The sequence below is a fragment of the Leucopleurus acutus genome, assembly GCF_964270905.1.
Source record: "Leucopleurus acutus genome assembly, chromosome: 15".
Classification (NCBI taxonomy): Eukaryota; Metazoa; Chordata; class Mammalia; order Artiodactyla; family Delphinidae; genus Leucopleurus; species Leucopleurus acutus.
In genome coordinates, this window is record NC_139157.1 from 46,289,664 (window position 1) to 46,312,475 (window position 22,812).

The following is a 22,812-nucleotide window of genomic DNA, read 5'->3' on the forward strand; positions in this document are numbered from 1 at the left end:
AGCTGGGTGTTGCTCTGGTGAGCAGAGCTCAGTAAAACTTTAATACGCTTGGGCTTCCCTGGTGGTGCAGTGGTAAAAATATCTGCCTGCCAATGCAGGGGACATGGGTTCAAGCGCTGGTCCTGGAGGATCCCACATGCCGTGGTGCAACTAAGCCCGTGCGCTACAACTACTGAGCCTGTGCTCTAGAGCCTGCATGCCACGACTACTGAAGCCCGCATGCCTAGAGCCTGTGCTCCGCAACAAGAGAAGCCACCACAGTGAAAAGCCTGCGCACTGCAACGAAGAGTAGCTCTGCTCACCACAACTAGAGAAAGCCCGTGTGCAGCAATGAAGACCCAGTGCAGCCAAAAATAAATAAATTAAATAAATGAATTTATGATGTGTTCCCTTTCTTCTCTAGTTCAACAGACCAAACACAAAGTCATTCTCTGAAAGTAGAATCAGAGGACTTTAGAATTAATTTAAAAAACCCCAACAAACTTTAATATGCTTGCCTGCTGATGGGTGGGGCTGAGTTTCCCCAACTTGGGGTTGTTTGGCCTGAGGTGACCCAGCACTGGAGCCTACAGGCCCTTTGGTGGGGCTAGCAGACTCTGGGAGGGCTCACGCCAAGGAGTACTTCCCAGAACTTCTGCTGCTGGTGTCCTTGTCCTCGTGGTGAGGCAAAGCCGCCCCCTGCCTTTGCAGGAGACCCTCCAACACTAGCACGTAGGTCTGGTTTAGTCTCCTGTGAGTCATTGCTCCTTCCCCGTGGGTCCTGGTGTGCACACTACTTTGTGTGTGCACACTACTTTGTGTGTGCCCTCCAAGAGTGGAGTCTCTGTTTCCCCCAGTCCTGTCAAAGTCCTGCAATCAAATTCTGCTAACCTTCAAAGTCTGATATCTGGGAATTCCTCCTCCCTTTGCTGGACTCCCAGGTTGGGAAGCCTGAGGTGGGGCTCAGAACCTTCACTCCAGTGGGTGGACTTCTGTGGTATAATTGTTCTCCAGTTTGTGAGTTGCCCTCCCAGCAGTTATGGGATTTGATTTTGCTGTGATTGTGCCCCTCCTACCGTCTCATTGCAGCTTCTCCTTTGTCTTTGGATGTGGGGTATCTTTTTTGGTGAGTTCCAGTGTCTTCCTGTTGATCATTGTTCTGCAGTTTGTTGTGATTCCAGTGTTCTTGCAAGAGGGAGTGAGCACACATCCTTCTACTCCTCCATCTTGAACCAATCTAGCAGCAGTATTATTTCATACCAGGAATATACCCTGTTAAAACAATCATAAATTATCTGAAAGAGATGGCCATGTCAGTTGCATATGCTTCTTTTGTTTCCTATCTCTGTTCAGTTTTAATCCATTTAATCTTTCAATATCACAAAAGTATCAAAGTTGATATTTAAAGTGAATAATTAAGTGTTATAGGAAGAGGAGACATTTCCCCCAGAGGTGCAGTATATGTTCATAGTTGAAGTGATAAAACATTTTCTTGGTGTTTTAGTGATACAAAATGACAAGAGAATGTGTGAATCGTAAATTCAGTTCTATTGTAAGAATTGTGAATATTTTTATTTTTTTTTAAATTCTGAATAAATTGAATTCTGCTCAAAGTCTGTCATATTCCAACTCTTGGAGAAAAATCGAGAAAGGTTTTGACACTTTTACACACCTCCTTTCATTATTGTCCATAACTAGCCTGTGTCTCAAACTCCTGAAAAATAGTCTGGATAAAGCTTTAATCAAATACTATTTTTTAATCCAAATACTATTATATTGATGAAATTTAAAAATTTATATGCTTATATTTTGCCTAGAAATAACATTTGTTTCCTAGAATTCAAGAGCTTCTTTTTACCATTATCTGTTTGCATTCCTCTTCTTTTAGTTATTTCAGAATGCCTTTAATTCCATAATTAAAGGATTATTACTTCAGGTAGGGAGAACAGATCAGAGAGACAAATTTTTTCCCCAAGAAGCTATGGTTCTTAAAGAATTAGGGAGCCACATAAATAAGAAAAAAAAATTATATTGATGAACAAAACAAGGTTTTTCCTGTGAATGTAACCTAAATAGTCATGTTTAAAAGTGTATAGAGGCAAATGTGCTATATTTGTTATGAATACAAGTTTTCATGTTCTATTCCATCTATGTGGGTGTTGCTTTGTTTTAGGAATGCAACTTATATTTCTTAAAGTTTAGTAGATTAACGGAAACCTAAAAAAAGAAATTTGAACTATTTGGGGGAAAAAGTAGATTATCCTGTTAATAGATAGGTACAAGACAATTATAGTAGAAGGGCCACAAATTCAAATTTCCCAAGAGCTCAAGAAGTTAATATAAATGTGTTAAAAGGCCTGATGTAAATAAATGGGGAGCACAGGGCATTGACGGCAGCTTGTATGCCACACCTAAAGGCATTATAGAAACATTTGGAGCCAAGCAAACCACCTGTGGTTTAGCTATATTTTTATTCTCTGTCTGGTAATTTGCTGCCACTTATTTTAGGGGATTTGATTTATGCTAGTTTTAAATACCATTTCTTAGCTTCACTGATTCACATCTGTTTGCCTAAGTTCTATTCCAGAACTAGAATCAAAATTTATATCATTAAGTTATATTAGATATTTAGAAGACAATGATAATTTGAATTAATTCAAGGAATATACGTTGGGTATAAATTATATGCCATATACAATCTGCTGAGCATGGCATATAGAAAGACAACTTATGATAATTCAATAATAAGCTTCAGGTTGGTCAGAAGAGGAGAGAGTTAATCTAGTCTTTCCTCTTCTTACCCACCTGAATGGTTTAACCTGGTAACACATATACCTTTGTCACCTCTTTGATTTTCACCTTAACAAATCATGAGTGCAAATTATGTTCCTAGCTTTGAAAACTGTGGGGAGGGGAGCAGTGAGGAGAAGCAGCAGCAAAAAAGAAAAAAAACAAAACCAAAAACACTTTCTTGCTTATGAGGAATTCTCTATATATGAAATACACAATGTGACAAGGGCTCTAATAGACCCAGTGGTACCAAGGGGAGGAAATAAGCCTTTAATGGAAGGAGAGTCTCTGGTTGAGTGTTGAATTAGCTCTCTCCACAGAGTGAAGAAGGAAAGGGAAATTCTATATAGAGGCAATAGCAGGCATAAAGGGCTGAGGATGGCCAAAGCAGAGGCTACTTACAAATGATGTGCCTACCTCCTGCTTCCAAAAATCATGGTCAACAGCAAGATTATGATGCAGCAGAAAATTGGCATTATCCTTAATAGTTCAAACAACATGGTTATTATGTATTAACTCATGAAAAAGAATTAAGTAAATCAGTCCCTGAGCAGTGTATAATAAAAGAGCAGGTGCACGGACACTATCCTTTTTCAAACATTTGCACTAAATGCTTACATTGCCTTCAGCCCTGTGCCTCAATATCTTGTTTATTTTTATTGCTGAGAACCTCACCCTCTGACACCTGTGCCTCTGACACCTGTGGCTGAGAAGTAGTTTATGAATATTTTTGATGATGACGATAACCCACTGTAAGGCAGCTTGAGGAAAAAGCAAATTCTTAGATAAAAATTATGTTTGAAATTCAGTACTCATCGACACCCAGTAAATACCAATTTGTGGACCATATAGGACTGTGCTGCAATGGAGCATATTAAGTCATAGCAAGTAACCTTCACCTCAGCCCATTACTTTACTAAGTGTAACATATTAATCACCTCACTCTTGTTGTCTTTTCAGAGGCCTCTCCCATTCCCATCACTCCACATCTTATCTGAGATACAAGGAGAGGAATAGTGTGTACTCCACAGGGTCTTGAAAAGGTTAAAAGATAATGTAAAAAAAGCACTTAGTGCCATGAACTCATAGACATTAGAAGGATAAATATTAGTGGTACAGTGGGTGGTGGTGTGGGCTGCTTCACCTAATCTTGAATTCCATCATTGGCTTCCCAGCTGATCTTATACCCAGAATCTGCAATCACGTTCTACCTCTCATTGCTTAAATGTCTGAAATTAGAATGTCTTTCAGAATATCTGTTTGTTGCTTGCTTTTTTTTTCACAATCAGACCAATAAATACAAGATTCTTTGAACTAATAATAAGGCACTTGTATTTTTTAAGTCACTCTGTGCTGTGTTCAGTTAAATCAAATTGTTATGTATCTCTTGCTTTGAGCAAATTTTCTCTGCCTATGAACTCTACTCATTGATCCTAGATGTATCCTCTAGCCACAAAAATAATCTAATTCCATTTTAATGTTTGTATTAAATTTAATTAAAGCTACTTTTTAAAATCACATCTGATCAAAATTTTCTAGTGATTTCCATCTGCCCAAAGAGCAAATTCCAAATTTCCCTACCTACCATTGAGAGACCTTTATGACTTAACCTCCATTTACCTGTTTTGCCTTGTCTACTATAAACCCTAGTTTAGTCGACCCAGTCTTCTTGCAGTTCTTCTGTTGTACTTCATTTATTCATACACTTCCACACTTCTGTTCCTCCTTCAGTTGGCCCAACTCATCTCTTCCTCTCTATAGCCTAAAATCCTGAGCGTCCCTTAGATGTCATTTCCTAATGAAAAAACTCAACAGTTTCTCTTGCTCTTTCCCTTTCTGCTCTTCTGTAGGAAACTTCCCCATTGGCAAATATTATCCAATTCTAATCTTTTCATGCTCTCTGCTAACTTTAAGACTCATGTTTTTCTTCTCCTTCTATTATATTTATATGTCTAATTACATACCATCTGATATTTTTCTCAGTTTTATAATTATTAAAGTTAGAAGATAACTTCTATAGACTATTTATTACTTTTTGGTATTGCACTTTGATTTGTCATCATTTAACAATTTCATATTGATAAGCCTAGTTTCCCTAATAACACAGTAAGCTTTATAAATGGAATACTTCTGTTTTGTACTTCCTTTGTGGTTCAGTAGTATCTCATATACTTTCTCATAAAGTACATGCTCAAGTGTGATTTCATTGAAATTACCAGAGTCAGTAATTACTACATACCTGCTTCTATATTGGTTACTGTAAACAATACAGAGATAAGGCATGGACATTTTCCTCAAGGAACATCGTGTTGGGAATAAATTATTTTCTCCAAGATGTTATCCCCTTAACAGAAAACCTGATCAAATTATACTCCAGTGTGTTTAAAGAGAGGAGCGTTTGTTTAGTTCATTTTTATCACATGCATGTCTCTATCTAGTTATGAAGTCAAATCAAAGTTGATCTTGAAAGAAAATTTTATTTGCAACTTCTGAAAGGTCAAGATGTCAGTATCCTAGTAGATCTTGGCAGCACCTCATAGAATTCTTTTTTTGTTAGAAATATTTTTTTCCTTAATTCTAACCTTTCGTACAATTCTGAGAAGTGACTTATCTTGCAAAAGCCCACGTAAGTCAGCAGTCTTATCTTGAATATGTAGGCCAGTATGATATTTATTTCAAACTAGCAGCTAACAGTAATTTCTGCAAACCATCTGGAAGGACAGTTTATCAGATTACACACTCTCTCCTCCCAGCTTGTGCCAGATAGCAGGCAGTCTGCTGAATGGAAGATTATCTCTGTACTTCCCAGAAGAGCCATTTTGGACACACACTCCTGAATGAGTTGAGAAAGCAAAGTTGGGCTTGGCAATTTCACCAAAGATTAACAATCTTTACCTGTGTAACTATTGAAACAGGAGACTGTTTAGGCTCTTGTTTCTATTCATTTGTTAGTCTTTTAACTTGCCGATTTTGCAGAAAGTCAAAAGGACTATGTCATAGGTTTCACAGTCCGTTTTCTGTAAGTCAGTGATTCGGGGCTTTGCTACTGTAGAGCAACAGTGGTTGCAATGTGGAGTGCCTCTGAGAGTGTAGCATTTAGACAGGCTCACTGAGTCATAATGTTTGTCTCTAGAGTTTATTTTTCTGAATGTGGTCATAAAGGAGCATGATGCAAAAGTTTTTTTCTTAGCTACGAGTGGCACCCAAATTTTGGAAAAACTAGAAAATGAACTCACATAAGATGGTTTTGTTTTGAGGAAGATTTCCTTCAGTGAATATAGAATCAGCTATTTCTGGTACAGAATCTTTGAAAAAATTATACCAGAAATTAAGTGACTGGAAAAATAATTCATCCTTCAGTGGATTGGACTAAATTATGTTGGCATTTAAGAGAATTAAGTCTCAAGGACTGCACTTTAAAAACACATTTTGAAAAGTGACTAAAGATGGTTTCAATGACTCTCCAAGCTGGACTTGCCTCCTGCTGGATAATTATCTGATCCCTGCTTAACAATTTCCACTAAAACTTCAGATGGTTTGGATCTGCTTTGCGTCTTACTAACAGTAACAAATGTGATACATTAACATCTTGGCCCATGGTTAGATTCGTGCCTGTCCCAGAATGCTTTCTGTGCCACTGTAGATTACTCAAGAGTAGAGGTGCTGGAAAGAATAAATATAGTAACAGCATCTTTTATTAATTTCCTTAGAAGGTAAAGTAAAACTGATGTGTGTGTGTGTTTATTTATTTCCTATGGAGGCTTTTACTTACAGTTTTATTTAGAATAGTGAGATTGTGGTCAGATTTTGTATTCTGGTCATAGAAATTCTGTGTACTCAAAAATTTCAAGAAGTTATTTTTCCTGAAATCAGCAAGTTTGTTTTCTGTAACAATGATAATTTTTTTGATTGAAACATAGTTGATGTAAAACATTATCCTTATTTCAGGTATACTACATAATAATTTGATATTGAAATAATAGCCATGATAAGTCTAATAACCATCTGTTCCCATACAAAGTTATTATAAGATTGTTGACCATATTTCTTATGCTGTACGTTACATCCCCATGACTTGTTTGTTATATAACTGGGTATTTGTACCTCTTAATTACCTTTGCCTGTTTTGTAACCGCCCCCTCCCTTCTAGAAACCACCTGTTTATTCTCTATATCGATGAGTCTGTTTTCATTTTGTTTTGTTTGTTTGTTTTGGTCTTTAGATTCCACATATAAGCGAGATCATATAGTATTTGTCTTTCTCTGATTTATTTCATTTAGTATGATACCCTCTAGATCCATCAGTGTTGTTGCAAATGGCAAGATTTCTTTTTTATGACTTAGTTATATTCCACTGCGTTTATATACCACATTTCTTTATCCATTTGTCTATCAGTGGACACTTAGGTTGATTCCATATCTTGGCTACTGTAAGTAATGCTGCAGTGAACATTGGAGTGCATATGCATTTTCAAATTAGTGTTTTTGTTTTCTTTGAGTAAATACCTAGAGTGAAATTGCTGGATCATATGGAGGTTCTATTTTAACTTTTTGGTGAAGCTGCATACTGTTTTCTATAGTGGCTAACAGGGATAAATTTAATTTAGACATAGAGTTTATATTCCACTTTGATTCTCATTACTTTTATGATTTTTGGATGACTAATTGTAAATCTGTAAGAAGTTGGGTACAGAATGCTATTCAGCTGTCTAAGGATCTCTTAATTCATTATTTATTCATTTATTCACTTACTCAACAAATATATATTGAACACTTACTATATAACAGGTACTTTGATACTTACCAGTGAACAGAAATGAAAACTGTAGCCTCTGTCCTCGAGGAGCTCTCAACCCAGTAAAGAAGACCTACAGCAGATCAGAATGCAAAACAAAGAATACACGTATGTTATCAGAGCACAGAGAAGGGAATGAGTACTTTCTCCAGGTTGGGTATATGTGGGAGAAGGGATGTTTCAACATTGCAGATATTTCTCTGGGAAGATGTCAATGGTTTAGAAGAGAGGGTGGATTGAAATGCTCTTATTTCATCACATGGCAGCTGTGGACTCTAATGAAAATAACAGAAGCCCCTTATATTTTATAACCTTTTACAGCCCCAGGGTACTTCATAAACACCTCCTTATTTGATTCTCAAACAAATGGATGAGATGGATATGACGGTAAAATGAATGCAGGCCAATAAGCTTTTGTGGAAGAGGAATGGAGGGTGTTCCCTGGGCTTCTGTGTAGAAATTCAGGCTGGAAGGGTAATGCGGTTTTAACCTTCACTGGGACCACTTTGTGCTGATGATCCCCAGTGTAGGAAGCAGTCAGGGTTGAGAACCTCTTTTATCTAGGAACTAAGGTAATTCTTGATAGCAAAGTATTCTCTCTCTTGATCACACCTAATATGATTTGTTTACTATTTAATTCTAGGAGTCAGTTATTTGTTGACTCATGTAATCAAAAGAGAAAAGTGGGTATAACTCTGCTGAAACAGGGATACTAATTTCTGACAAGTCCTGTTGTTCTGTCCAATTTATACTCTGCCACATTCTTGTGAAAGAGAATTGGGGATGAGATTTATTCTCTTCCACCTTCCTGGAGAGAGTGGGTTCTTCCTAGCCTTGGAAGGGAAAATGAGTGTGGAATGCATGTTATTTGCTTTCCTTCAAAAATGCATAACTGGAAAGAAGAGAATACCATATAATTTTGCTAATCACATGTTCTACTAAGTAAACAAAGAATATTTTAGGATAGATTTTATTTAAAGTCATTACCTTTCATAATTATTTCATTCTGCATCATAATTTCCTAATTAGGCAATGTAATTGCAGGTTGAAAATCCTATAATCATATGTATTTAGGTTAATTATGTTAACCATTAATTACTTTGAACTACTGAAATGGTAACCTGTGCAAATGAAATGCTTATAGAGAAGCAACTTAGATTTTGAAAATTATACCATATGCAAGCATACTTGAAAATACTGCAGGTTCGGCTCCAGACCACTGCAGTAAAGCAAATATCACCATAAAAGAGTCACAAGAATTTTCTGGTGTCCCAGCGCATATGAACTTTATGTTTACCCTATACTGTAATCAATTAAAGTTGCAATAGCATTATGTCTAAAAATTGTACATTCCTTAATTAAAAAATGCTTTATTGCTGAAAAACACGAACCATCATCTGAGCCTTTAGCAAGTCATAATCTTTTTTCTGGTGGAGCATCTTGCCATGATGCTGACGGCTGCTGACTGATGTGGTGATGGCTGCTAAGGCTGGGATGGCTGTGGCAGTTTCTTAAAATAAGACACCAGGGAAGCTGGCCACATCTACTGATGCTTCTTTTCACAAACGATTTCTCTGTCCCATGAAATGCTGTTTGATAGCATTTTACCTACAGTAGAACTCTTTCAAAACTGGAGTCAATCCTCTCAAACCCTGTCACTGCTTTACTAAGTTTCTGTAATATTCTAAATACTTTGTTGTCATTTCAACAGTTTTCACAGCATCTTCACCAAAGAACTTCCATCTCAAGAAACTATTTCCTCATCTATTAGAAGCAGCTCCTCATCCATTAAAGTTTTATCAGGAGATTACAACAATTCAGTCATATCTTCAGGCTTCACCTCTAATTCTAGTTCTATTGCTGTTTCCACCACATCTACAGTTACTTCCTCCACTAAAGTCTTACACCCCTCAAAGTCGTCTGTGAGGGTTGAAATCAACTTCTTCCAAACTCCTGTTAATGTTGATATCTTGACCTTTTTCCATGAGTGTTCGTAATGGTATCTAGAATGGTGAAATTTTTTTTTGGAAGATTTTCAATTGACTTTGCCCAGATTCATCAAAGGAATCATTGTCTATGGCAGCTATGGTCTTACTAAATGTATTTCTTAAAAAATATGACTTGAAATTACTCCTTGATCCATGAGCTGAAGAATGGATGTTGTGTTAGCAGGCATGAAAACAACATGACTCTCATTGTATATTTCCATCAGAGCTCTTGGGTGATCAGAGCTTTGTCAATGAGCAGTAATATTTTGAAATAAATCTTTTCTTCCGAGCAGTAGGTCTCAATAGTGGCCTTAAAATAGTCAGTTAGCTGTGTTGTAAACGGATTTACTCTCATCCAGACTTTGTTGCTCCATTTATAGAAAATAGGGAGAGTAGATCTAGAATAATTATTAAGGGCCCTAGGATATGGGGGAATGGTAAATGAGTATTGGCTTCAACTTAAAATCTCCAGCTGCATTAACCCCTAACAAGAGAGTCAACCTGTCCTTTGAAGCTTTGAAGCCAGACCTTAACTTCTCCTCTCTACCTATGAAAGTCTGAGATGGCATCTTCTTCCAATATAAGGCTGCTTCATCTACATTGACATTCTGTTGTTTAGTGTAGCCACCTTCATTTATTATCTTAGCTAGATCTTCTGGATAATTTGCTACAGCTTCTACATAAGTATTAGTTGCTTCGCCTTGCACTTTGATATTATGGATATGGCTCGTTTCCTTAAACCTCATAAACCAACCTCTACTATCTTCAAACTTTTCTTCTGTAGCTTCCTCACCTCTCTCAGCTTTCATAAAATTGAAGAGAGTTAGGGCCTAGCTCTGGATTAGGGTTTGGCTTACAGGAAAGTTGTGACTGGTTTGATCTTCTATCCAGACCACTAAAACTTTCTCCATATCAGCAATAAGGCAGTTTCACTTTCTTATCATTCCTGTGTTCACTAGAATAACATTTAATTTTTTTTTAAGAACTTTTTCTTCACATTCACAACTTTGCTGTTTGGCACAAGAGGCCAAGCTTTTGTCCTGTCTCAGCTTTTGACATGCCTTCCTCACTAAGCTTAATCATTTCTAGCTTTTGATTTAAATTGAGAGATATGACTCTTCGCTTGAACTCGGAGAGACCATAGTAGGGTTATTAATTGGCCTAATTTCAATAATGTTGCATCTCAGGGAATAGGGAGGCCCGGGGAGAGGGAAAGAGGCAAAGGGGAAGGGTCGGTGGAGCAGTCAGAACACAAACAACATTTATGGATTAAATTCGCCATCTTATATGGGTACGGTTACAATTATAATAGTAACATCAAAGATCACTGATCACAGATTACCGTAACAGATTTAACAATAATGAAAATTTTGAAATATTGTGATAATTACCAAAACGTGACACAAAGACAGGAAGCAATCAAATGCTGGAAAAAATGGTGCTGATAGACTTGCTCATTACAGGGTTGCCATAAACCTTCAATGTGTAAAAAATGCGGTATCTGTGAAGCAAAATAAGGCTGAGCACAGTAAAACGAGGTATGCCTGTAATAAAAACAAGGAAAAGTCTAACATTGCACTGATTAAGATCCTGTATGAAACTCATTAAGTCAAAGAAAATGACAGTTAACTTTTCAGTATTTGAACAAATTCAATTAACATTCCTTTAATGTTGATTTCAAGATGCTGATAAAATTATGTTTAGATAAATTTATAATTTATGTCTATTCATAGAACAGCAATAAATGCCTTTGGGATGAATTAACTATCATACATGTTATAGCTAAACAGTGAATGTTTCCTAATGGAAAACACAGTGAAGAAAAATTAGCATTCACACATTGTGTTTCCCTTGCATAAATAAACTTGGCATCATTTGCTCAGTTAAAAATGTCTTTGTCATTGGTGAGTGAAAAGATGTTTGCATTTACATAGTAATATATGAATTTCATAAAGCCATTGTTTGACCAGGTTCTGTTTGTGCCTAAAATGTATAGTAGTCCTTTCATGAGTCAACAAAGAGGATTGTATCCTCCTCTATTCTAAGAACACAACCTTATCATTCATATTCTAGGATTGGTCTTTAAAATTTTTTGAACTGTTCGTCAATTGCTAAGGGTGGGGTAGGAGGGACTAAATACTAATTAGGACAAAAATACACTTCTGATTTGGGGCAGATTTCTTCTAGCAGTCAGATGGGTAGCGCTAAATCTATTTTACAGTTTAACTTATTTTGTTTTTTGGGTGTACATTTTGTTTCTAACATACTATAGTGGAGACAAATAAATATAAATAGTTAAATATAAGTATGGAAGGTAATTTAAATATATATCTTATATCACAAGTGAATATTTGCTTGATAATTAAATATCTATAAAAGTATACTAATTTACATATCACTTCCATCTCTGTACTACAGAATTCCAGGGCATCAGTTGTAAACTTGTTCAAACACATCAATAACTACAAATGTGATTTTGCGAAATTCATTGTGTCATTTGAGACCCTTACTACACAAAGTGTGCTCCACAGACCATCAGTGTTGCTGCCACTCGGATCTTGTCAGAAATGCGGGATCTCAGGCTCCACCTTAAAACTACTTGATCAGAATCTGAATTTGAACAAGATCTCCGGGTGATTAGTGTGCATCTCGAAGTTTGTAAAGGGCTGCTCTAGACCACATGAGTTGTCTTTTAGTCAACAAAAAAAGAACACTAAAGTCATCACCTACTTAGTGGTCTTATTTTCATGAGCCCTAGAATCACAATTTCAAACCCTGCTAAAGCAGTTAATATTTGTTGAGCAGGATAGTCTATGGGATAAGTGAATTGTTTCATTATAGTATGTATTCTAGGACACTCTTATTCAGGCGTGGTGAATAAGGTAATCAAATATATGTATGAAAAAGAGCTTCGTTAAAACATAATACATACATAATTAAAAAATTTTAACCTAAAACATAAATATTTTAACCTAAAATAGCCACTTATTTGCCAAACTTCAGATGTAAGGTCAAGGCAGTGTCTTTGAGGTTGAGTCCTTTGAATGGAATTTGAAGTCATGTTTTCTGTTAAAACTGAACCTATAGGGCTTCCCTGGTGGTGCAGTGGTTAAGAATCTGCCTGCCAGTGCAGGGGACATGGGTTCAAGCCCCTGGTCTGGGAAGATCCCACATGCTGCAGAGCAACTAAACCCATGTGCCACAGCTACTGAGCCTGTGATCTAGAGCCCACGCGCCACAACTACTGAAACCTGCTCACCTAGAGCCTGTGCTCTGCAACAAGGGGAGCCACCGCAATGAGAAGCCCGCGCACCAAACAAAGAGTAGCCCCCGCTCGCGGCAACTAGAGAAAGCCCATGCACAGCAACAAAGACCCAATGCAGCCAAAAATAAATAAATAAATAAATTTATATATTAAAAAAAATAAAAACTGAACCTATAGTACATTATTTGATACCCGATTTTAGATTCTTTAAAATGAAAACAAAACAAAGAAAACGTAAGGACACTTGGAAGGTAATTGGAGTGTAATAGTTTAGATTTTTCCTAGTTTAAACATTTTTTTGTTGTAGCAAATTGAGTAAATTATACTACTTATTTGATGGCCCAGTATTATCATTGCTTTGCTCAAGGTCACTTGGCTACTTGATTGACTGGCATGATTACCTCTTTTCTAATCTTGTGTTCTTCTCCATCCTAACATGTTTAATGTAATGACAACCATTCTAATGTGTTTAATTGCATATACTTTTTATGGTATGTGTGTTAGAAAAATGTATATTATTTTGTATGCTGTATTATAAATGTAGTATGAATTGCAGTATATCTCATTTTGTTTCTACTTTCATTCAGCCCCATATTTTTAACATCTATCTGTGTTGGTTTGTGTGCAATTTGTCTACTTATAATGCTGCATAGTACTTCTTGGTGTGAATTCATTACACTTTCTATAGTCAATTCTCCAGTGATGGACACTCACCACTACAAATAACGCTGATATACTCTGATATATATATAAAATTACATATGCCTCTTTTTGGATTGGTGTGAGAGTTTCTTATTGATAGATACACAGGAGAGAAATTGTTGGACTGTAGCACATGCCATATTTCTCTCCAGAATTCCTTCACCAGTCTATAGTTCCACCAGTAGTGTGTAAGAGTTTCTGTATTTGCACATCCTCGCCAATACTTTGCTTTTCTTAGTGTTCTAGTTTTTGTCAGTCTAATAGATATAAAGAGATATTTCATTTTATTTTTTTAAAAAATAAAATTATTGAATTTTGAAATTATTTTAAATTTACATAAAAGTTGCAAAGATAGTGCATTCCTGTGTACGCTTCATCCAGCTTCCCCTAAAATTAACATAACAATAATACATTTGTTAAAACTAAGGGACCAACATTGGCACAAAACTATTAAGTAAACTAGAGACTTTTTTTAGAGCTCACATTTTTCCACTTAAATCCTCTTTCTGTTCCAAGATTCACTCCAGAATATTACATTGCACTTAACTATTATGCTCCCATTTCACTCCTGGGTATATATCTGAAAAAAACAAAAACACTAATTCAAAAAGTTACATGCACCCCAATGTTCATAGCTGAATTACTTACAATTGCCAGATATGGAAGCAACCTAAGTGTCCATCAACAGACGAATGGATAAAGAAGATGTAGTGTATATCTATATATCTATAGTTATATATAAACATACGTACATACAGTGGAATACTACTCAGCCATAAAGAGGATGACATTTTGCCATTTGCAGCAGCATGGGTGGACTTGGAGGACATTATGCTAAGTGAAATTAGTCAGACAGGGAAAGACAAATATTGTGTGATAACACTTACACATGGAATCTAAAAAATACAACAAACTAGTGAATAAAATGACAAGGAAGCAAACTCACAGATAAAGAGAACAAACTAGTGGTTACCAGTGGGGAGAGGGAAGGGGAAGGGGCAATATAGGGTTAGAGGGGAAAAAGGATTATTATGGGATTATAGGAAATCATGTGTGTGAAACTTTTAAAAAGAACTGTAAAGTGCTATAAAATTTAAAGAATCTTTCAATCAGTAAAAAAAAAAACAAAAAAAGGTTAAAAAAATTTTTATGCTCTTTTAGACCCTTCCTATCCATGACACTTCCCTAGTCTTTCCTTTTTTTTTTTTTTTAATAACCTTGAGACCTTTGACAGTCACTGGCCTGGTATTTTGTACAGTGCCCTTTCATTTGGGCTTGCCTGATGTTTTCTACTGATTAGACTTGGTTTTGGTGTTTGGAAAGAGTACCACAGAGATGATGTTCCCTCCTCATCATGTCATATCAAGAGATACAAGGTATCAGTGTGATTTATCATTGGTGATTAAGTCCCATTGTTTTAAATTGCTTTTCTCCTTTTACTAGTAAATTGGGGTGTTATCTTCATAAGCTTGATAATCTTTTGTGTTGCCTCTTCTGTAAATTTCCTATTCATATGTTTTGCCCATATTCCTTTTTGGATCCTGTATTCTTTTGGTTGATTCACAGACATTTTTGTTATGTTAGAGATACTAGTCCTTTGTCCGTTTTTTAGACATTGCCAATATCTTTAATATGCCTGTCTATTCATGGAATTCTTCATTGACCAGACATCCTTACTTTCTATGGAATCACATTCTTTTATTTTCCTTATGCTGCAGGTTTTTGAGGTTTTAAGAAGTCCTTTTCTGAACTTAGATCACAGAGATATTCTCTGATTTTTTCTATTACATATATAGTTTTATCTTTTAAGTATTTATTTATTCCATCTGTAGTCCACATTGCTTGTCATCTTAAGTAAAAATACAGGTTTTTTTCCCTCACACAGTGAATTAGTTTCCAAACTTTATTTTCTAAGCTACTTGTCTTTTTCAGTTAATTTGTGGTGCCAAGTTTATTGTAAATTTGGGGTCTTCTCTGAGTTCTCTGTTTTGTACCATTGATCCATTGTTCTATTGCTCTGGCAGTATCACAATAGTATATATATTTTTCACTCTGATCTATCTTTGTAGTATGTATGGCTTAACACTTGGGAGGGCAAGTCCCAACTTTTAATCTTCTTTCGAAGGCTGACATCTATTCATCATCCCCTATTATTTCATATATATGTGTATACACACATTTCATATATATGTGTATACTATTCTATATAGTATATATTCTATATACTATATAGAATAGTTTACTAATTTTCTCAAATATTCAAATGCAATTTGTATTGGGGATGCATTGACTTTACAAATTAATTTAGGGGGCGAACTGATGTAAATATCTCTATTCAGATAATCCTTTTTGCCCTTATTTCCCAGTTTAAAGTTTTAGTCATGAAGTTTTTTAGACTCTTGGCTAAGAAGATTTCTCATAATTCTGTGCATATTGTAAAAAACACATTAAAAAGTTATTTTCCTAATTTGTTATTGCTGTTAGAGAGAAAAAACACTATCAGTTTTCATAAGCTGATTTAGTAAATGATTAACCCATTTACTCCCTACGTTTTACAGCTGTCTTTTCCAAGCTTCATTAATTAATACAGTTAGTATTTATTGAGAGCCTACTTTGTGCCAGGCACTCTTCTAGCCACTTGCAGTAGCTCAGATAGCAGAATACCCCTATGGAGATTATATTCTATCTACATCATAGGGACAGATAGAAAGGCAATAAACAATAAATTACTAAATTACATACAATAATAGAAGTGGAATGTGCTAGTGAAAAGAAAATCAGGGCAAAAGGGATCAGGAACGTGGGGAAGTGTTTGCAGTCTTACTAGAGTTCAGGGTAGACGTGTTTGAGGAGATGACATTGAATAAAGATTTAAAGGAAGTTAGTGAATCTGTTGTGTAGGGAAGAACCTTCCAGCAGGAAGATCAGCCAGTGCAAAGACTCTGTCACCTATGCTGGGAGTAGGTCCAGAGGCAAAAGAGAAGGGACAGGGATACCACTGAGGAGGCTATTTCAGTAACTCAGATGAAAAATGCTGGCTTTGACCAAGATGGTACCAGTGGAGATGGTAAGAAATATCTGGATTTTAGATATATTTTGAAATTTTGACAGATTTTTCTAAAGCAAGATGCTTGTATCAAGTCTTTATGAAGCCTTAAGCTGATTTATTTTTAGATCTCTTTTCACATTCTCATTCCATAAGCATGAATACTGTTTAATTAACTAGATTATTAAAAATACTGTTCTATTAACTGATTATTTCAGCACAGTATGAAACCAGCTTTGGAACAAATCCAACTGATGTAAGGTTGTATATGACTCAAGACAAATACATATCAGGATAATGCAAAGTTACCTTCCAGTGGAGTATGAGTGTGCCCTGGGCCACAGCCAGAATTTTTACAGAAGAAATGAGAACATTGCTTAACCTATCAAGTAAGCTAAGTGGGGATCAATTTAGACAGTTTCCCGTTCTCTGTTTGTCTATGTATGTATTATGTATGTATATATGTACGTATGTATGTATGTACATTCTACCTAGTTCCAGGAAGAATTTAGGACAGCTTTGTAAACATAGAAAGTAGTAAGCTAAAATATAATTTGAAATAAGTAGATGAAGGGAGCAGACATAAAAGGTAAATGAAATCAGGAAAGATAACATAAACATAGGCAAGAAGACTGTTTTTTGTTTCTTTGTTTTTACTACAGATGAGTTTTAAATCTTGTTCTAGTTTTTAAGTAGGTTAAACCATCACTCCTCAAAATTCTTTAGTCTGGTCCCGTATAGAAATAATAAGCTATGTTTTGGGGTTATTTGACTCTGACTTTTTTTTCTTTTAGAAATATATCTTAACTATATGCTATAGGATTTGAGGGTTAATATAAAATATGAAGATATTTATATATCTATATATAGATAGAGATACATGCTATGAATAATGTCATACATTAAATTATTTAGTACTATCTGTAAAAATACTTAACCTTGTTCCCTTCAAAGTATACATTTTTGTCTTTCTGTGCTGAATTGCAGTGCTTACTTTCAAAGAACAGTGCGTACTCTGTAGCTTGTTTTCCTCTTTGCTTTGACTTCCAGGACGCTTAGGGGAGATTGCTAGGGATTTTCTTAATTTGTTTTTTCTGGCATGAAAATCTCCTTCATTCTCAGGTCTTCATATTATTTGAATCTTTTGTTTCAGTGTTTCAAATAATTTTATGTTTTATTTGTGATATAGCCACTTCAAATCCTTTGTGGAAGCACTCTGTGTGTGTGTGTGTATGTGTGTGTGTGTGTGTGTGTGAATTGACTAATTTATAACTCCTTTCCTTATAATTAATAGAAATCTATCTTCAGCAAAATACATTAGATATTCTTTTAAGGTTGAAAGAGGCAAGACTAACATAGACCTTGGGAATAGGGACTGGAAAAGGAATTAGACTATCTGTTACTCTTGTTCCTCTTGGCAGATCTATTTCCTTTTTCCTTCTTACTGTGACTGGCTTTCTCTGCTTCCTCAGTTCCCAAGCTGGGTGGAAGAGGTTCATCTCAGTTCCTCAGGCCTAGAGCTTATAGATCAAGTCACCTCAGAGAGCTGACCTCAGCCTGTCTTCTCTTGCTCTCTGTCCGTCTCTTTCTTTCCCCCTCTCTGAATGATGACAGGCCCAGCTTTGGTCAGGAGACCGCTTTGGAACCTATGAACTCTGCTTAGTGAATGAAATTATTTGACTTCTGGTCCTTCCACTGTTCCACAAGACATAGGTTCACACTTTCAGGCTTTCTCTACAGATGAAAAGAAAATACCATGGTTTAAAGGTGGAATACAAAAACCAAAACCAAAGCAAATGATAAAAACAAAACTAAACACAAATAAAAACACTAATGCTTTTGCTTGTGATGCAGCTGCTTGATACTGCAAATCGAGAGCCTTGCTTATTTAACATGCCTAAATGTTTGCATATTTACATGATTTGAAGGTCTCTCTACATACACACATTTATACACATACACATATATACACACGTATGCATATATATACATATATATGCATGTACATATAAACACAAGAATTTGCATTCCTTTTGAAACTTGCATAAAATAAGAAGTTAGTAAAGAAATATTTGTTAAGCACCTACTGTGTCCCAGACAGTGTCTAAGCTTCTAGATTCTGCAGATATAGCAGTGAATAAAACAGGCAACGTCGTTTATGACTGTTGAGGAGGAAATGTCTTCCTATCTGTCTGTATATTTAGCTATGTAAAAAACTAGACAGGTGGCTTAATATCTCTTAAACAGAAGACTTTAAGGTGGCATATGTGTTTGTCTATACTACACACTTTTACACGTTACATACGTGCACACACATTCTTGTTTGCTTTGGTGTCCTCTGTGAAAGTAGGTCATGAAAAAGTAGTGAAGAACTAATGGAACCTCCTTTTACTTTCAAAATTCCTGAGGTTTATAGAATGTGTATAATTGCAAGATTATTTCTCAATTTGCATTATTACAAAGATATATTCATTGATATACATTAATTAACACAACAGAAACAATGTTAAAGCTGGATTTATGTTCGTTAGTGGAAAAGTGACACTGTCACAGTCCTTAAGCCTGCTGGGCCCCTGAGACAGCCCAGATGCTTGGTCATGCTTCAAAGGCTGCTGTCCCTCTGAGGTCAAGGCTTTGGCCCCCTCCACAGGCGCCAGAGCCACAGAGGAGACAATCCAGATGCAGTCTGCTTTGGGGAGCAAGAGCCTAGAATCCCTCCGTAGGAGGAACCAGCAGGGATTCCATAAAAAGGAGGGGCAAGTAAGTACATAAATGTACAAAGGTCTGCTCAGAGACAAATCAAGGAGTGATGCTAACATCTTTGGTTTGGATCCTGGCTTCAGCTGTAATAAGAAAGATGGTCAATTTGCTCAGTGATACTTTAACGAATTGTTCTTGGAGATAATATGATACTGCATTCATAAAACTAAATTATATATGTATACATACACATGTATTTTATTTCTGATTTCAGGACAAAAATACCATGATACTATAGACTATACATTTGAGTTTTAAAAAATAACATTAAAATTTTAGCAAATTAATTTTAAATATTTAATATCCATTATTAATGAAGGGGAATTGGTATGGGGAATAGGAGCCCTAAACAAGTGTTTTGTTCCCCCTCACACTGGACAGCATGGTTCCATTTTAATACGATTCATTGAGACACAATCTCAGATTCCTATTTAAAAGTGATTTGCACCCTTCTCGGTGAAAATTGTGGTATTTTACAAACATAATTTTTTTCCTTTGAAATTTCTGCCCAAGCATTCTAAGCATTCCACATATGCAATAAAAACTAAGACACACACACACACACACACACACACACACACAAAGGAAGGAAGACAGATACACATCAGGTTGATTCACTTGGTGGCAAATTTGATGATCAAACTAGATTCATTATTAACTTTCAGTTTGATATGTGGTGTGGGTTAATTGAATAAATTTTCCACTCAAGTGGGTTAATAGCACTAATTTAGACAGCCACTTTATTTAGGGTTCTTAAGTCACACACCCTTGCCTGTGAGATGCTGAGGTCTTGACACATGGGTAGGCTTTGAGTTCCTTCCTTCACCAGACGACTACCTCTCTTTCCTATCTATTGTTGAATTATCCCCAATCACTGGTCAATATAAATTTTTGGAACTTAACGAAGCACTTCTGAAAAGTGCTTTTCTTGGGAAGTAATATACCTTCTAACAGTAAAACTCCTATATCAGATAGGATTGGTTATTTTATTTGTTGGGAATGACATTTAATTCAGATCATTTTCCATGTGGTAGTGAACACGAAACTGAATAATGGAGATTTTTCCTAACAGGATGTGGTGTGATAACTTGGATAGTGGGCAAACTGACAAAAGTGAATAAAGTAAGAACTACCAGGCAAGGAGAATTTAGAAGGTAAGGGGCCTTCTGAGAGCAAGGCTGAGGCTGTAACTCAACACTGCCAGCACTAATGGGTGGACAAAATATCTAAGTCAATCAGAATCTAGTCCCATGGGAAGCAGTGAAAAGAACAGGTAGGAATTCAGAGGTTTCTCTAAGCCAAAAATGGCATTTGCTGTCAAAGTCAATTTAATTCAAGCAGGAAATCATAATACCATCTGGTATTATGATTTATTTGAAATTACAGGAATATTGTCTTTTTTTCTTGTTACTCCGCACATAGTAAGTAGGCCCTTAATGCTCCTTTTAAAAATCTTAGTAAACACACATTAAGAGCTTGAGGAAATTCATAGTTTGGTTGTAGTATCTCTCTATTTTTTCCCTTGTGAATGAAACAATAGTATTCTTGGAATATGGGGAAAAATTGCATTGAATTTTATCGGTATTGGGTTTTGCAAGAAAACTCAAGCAGCAGAGCTTTTATAATCTCAAACACAATGAAGTGTTATGATTTGATTCTCCCAGTCACATATTCTGCTGTTGTCTGTTCATGAGTAATCTTGAACTCCCTCCTCCAGAAAGAAACCTCTCTGGATAGGCATTTTATTGAACTCATCGTGCAGCAGAATCTCTAGGCCAGGTTATAATATGCAATACCACACAGGTCTTGTGCTCACAGCTTGCTGTAATGTTTCTTAGCAATTAATGTTGAATGAGGTATTTGGGATATTTTGACGCACCAAAATATGTGTGTATCAGACCACAGTCTGATTCCATTAGGGCAGATGAGCTGTGACAATGCTGCTGTGTTTGCTATGATGTAGTGAGTAACGGAAGATATAGGCCCAAAGGAACTGCTTGTATGTCTTTTCACATAAAGGAATAAGGAATGGGGATGGGTGGTAGATGTGTAAGTACTGCTACAGTCTGCATAAGCTATAGTGAAATAAATTCAGTCAATTCAGAAAAGTCTTCAGTCCATCAAGAGTACCAATTCTTAGGCTTCTTCATCAGTTTCCCTTTGTGCCCCCTCCCCTTTCCACTCACCCCCCCCCCCCCCCAGGGTATACGCAGAGCTGCCTCTTCCTGCTTAACTTCATTTGGACCCTCCATTAGTATCTGGGAAAGGTAAAGATCCATTTAAAATGTAAGAATTGTTCCCAGCTCCTCTGTAGGAATGTAGCATCCTTGCTCTCCTGAGCTTCTCCGGTCAGTCTCCTGCCCTGCTTTCACCTAAAACTAAACAAAGAAGGGACCCTTCAGACCTTCTTCTTTTCAGTCTTGAGCACCTTCCATGTCCCAGATAGTGTTTCAGATTCGGACTCATATTACATCCACACTTGCTTTAGGATCAGAAGCAAATAAATGACTTAGGGACTAGGGGGGAAAAAAAGAGAGACTCTGGAGTCCTTGCTTCTAAGATTGGGAGCAGGCCAAGGATCTGAGCTGGAGGAGATCAAGGCATAAAGACAGGATTTCCCAAGAAGAGCAGTCTGAGTTGGGAAAGGATAACTAGACAGAGAAGGCAAGTGGGTTTTCCAAATCCAAGAGGTTAGGTGGGGAAAGAACTAGAGCCAATGATGGATCTATTTGTGTATATACATCCCATCTATGGGTGAAGAGATCTGTCTCTCAGTGATAGGACACTGAGAGACAGATTTCTCTCTGCTCTGTGAGGAAGGGGTTACCAGGAGCATCTTGCTTTGGGCCTTGGCCTGCATTCTTCCACCTGCCCCCTTTTGGTCAATGTATCCTTGGTAGCCTATCTCAGATTCCATTTTCTTTATAAGTGTTTCGGACAAAACCAGGCAATTTGATCATTTCCCCCTTCCATCTCATGTTGTTTTTCTGTATTATATGTTAGTCCCTGATGGTGTTTCATTTAGCAGTTCAGTTGTTTAACCTATTGTATGTCTAATTGTGTGAAGTATGAGACCTGTATGTCCCCACAAATGGCTGTATATTTCCTCCAGGCTGGGATTCCACCAAATACTTAACATCAGGGGAATGAGGCTAAGAGATGAAGGGGCAGAGGGGGCTGGGCTTCCTCCCTCCCACCTTCAGCAGGCTTTGGGGAAGTCAGGAAACGCCAGTGTGTGGAAGTCCCTATGGTGGTGCCCTGACCTGCGTAGCACTAAAATAATCCTGAGTGGCTCGTACAGGAGTGGGCTGATTTCCCTAAATCTGCCCTCCTCAGTATGGCCCACTGTGAAAACACAGAGGAGACCTGTGAGGGCTAATTGTTTTCTGACAGATTTATAGTTCCGCTTAATCAGATGTCACTGTGAAGACCAGATGGAAAGCTGTGAACCAGACCAGCAAAGAGAATTATGGGCCTCCATTCCCCTT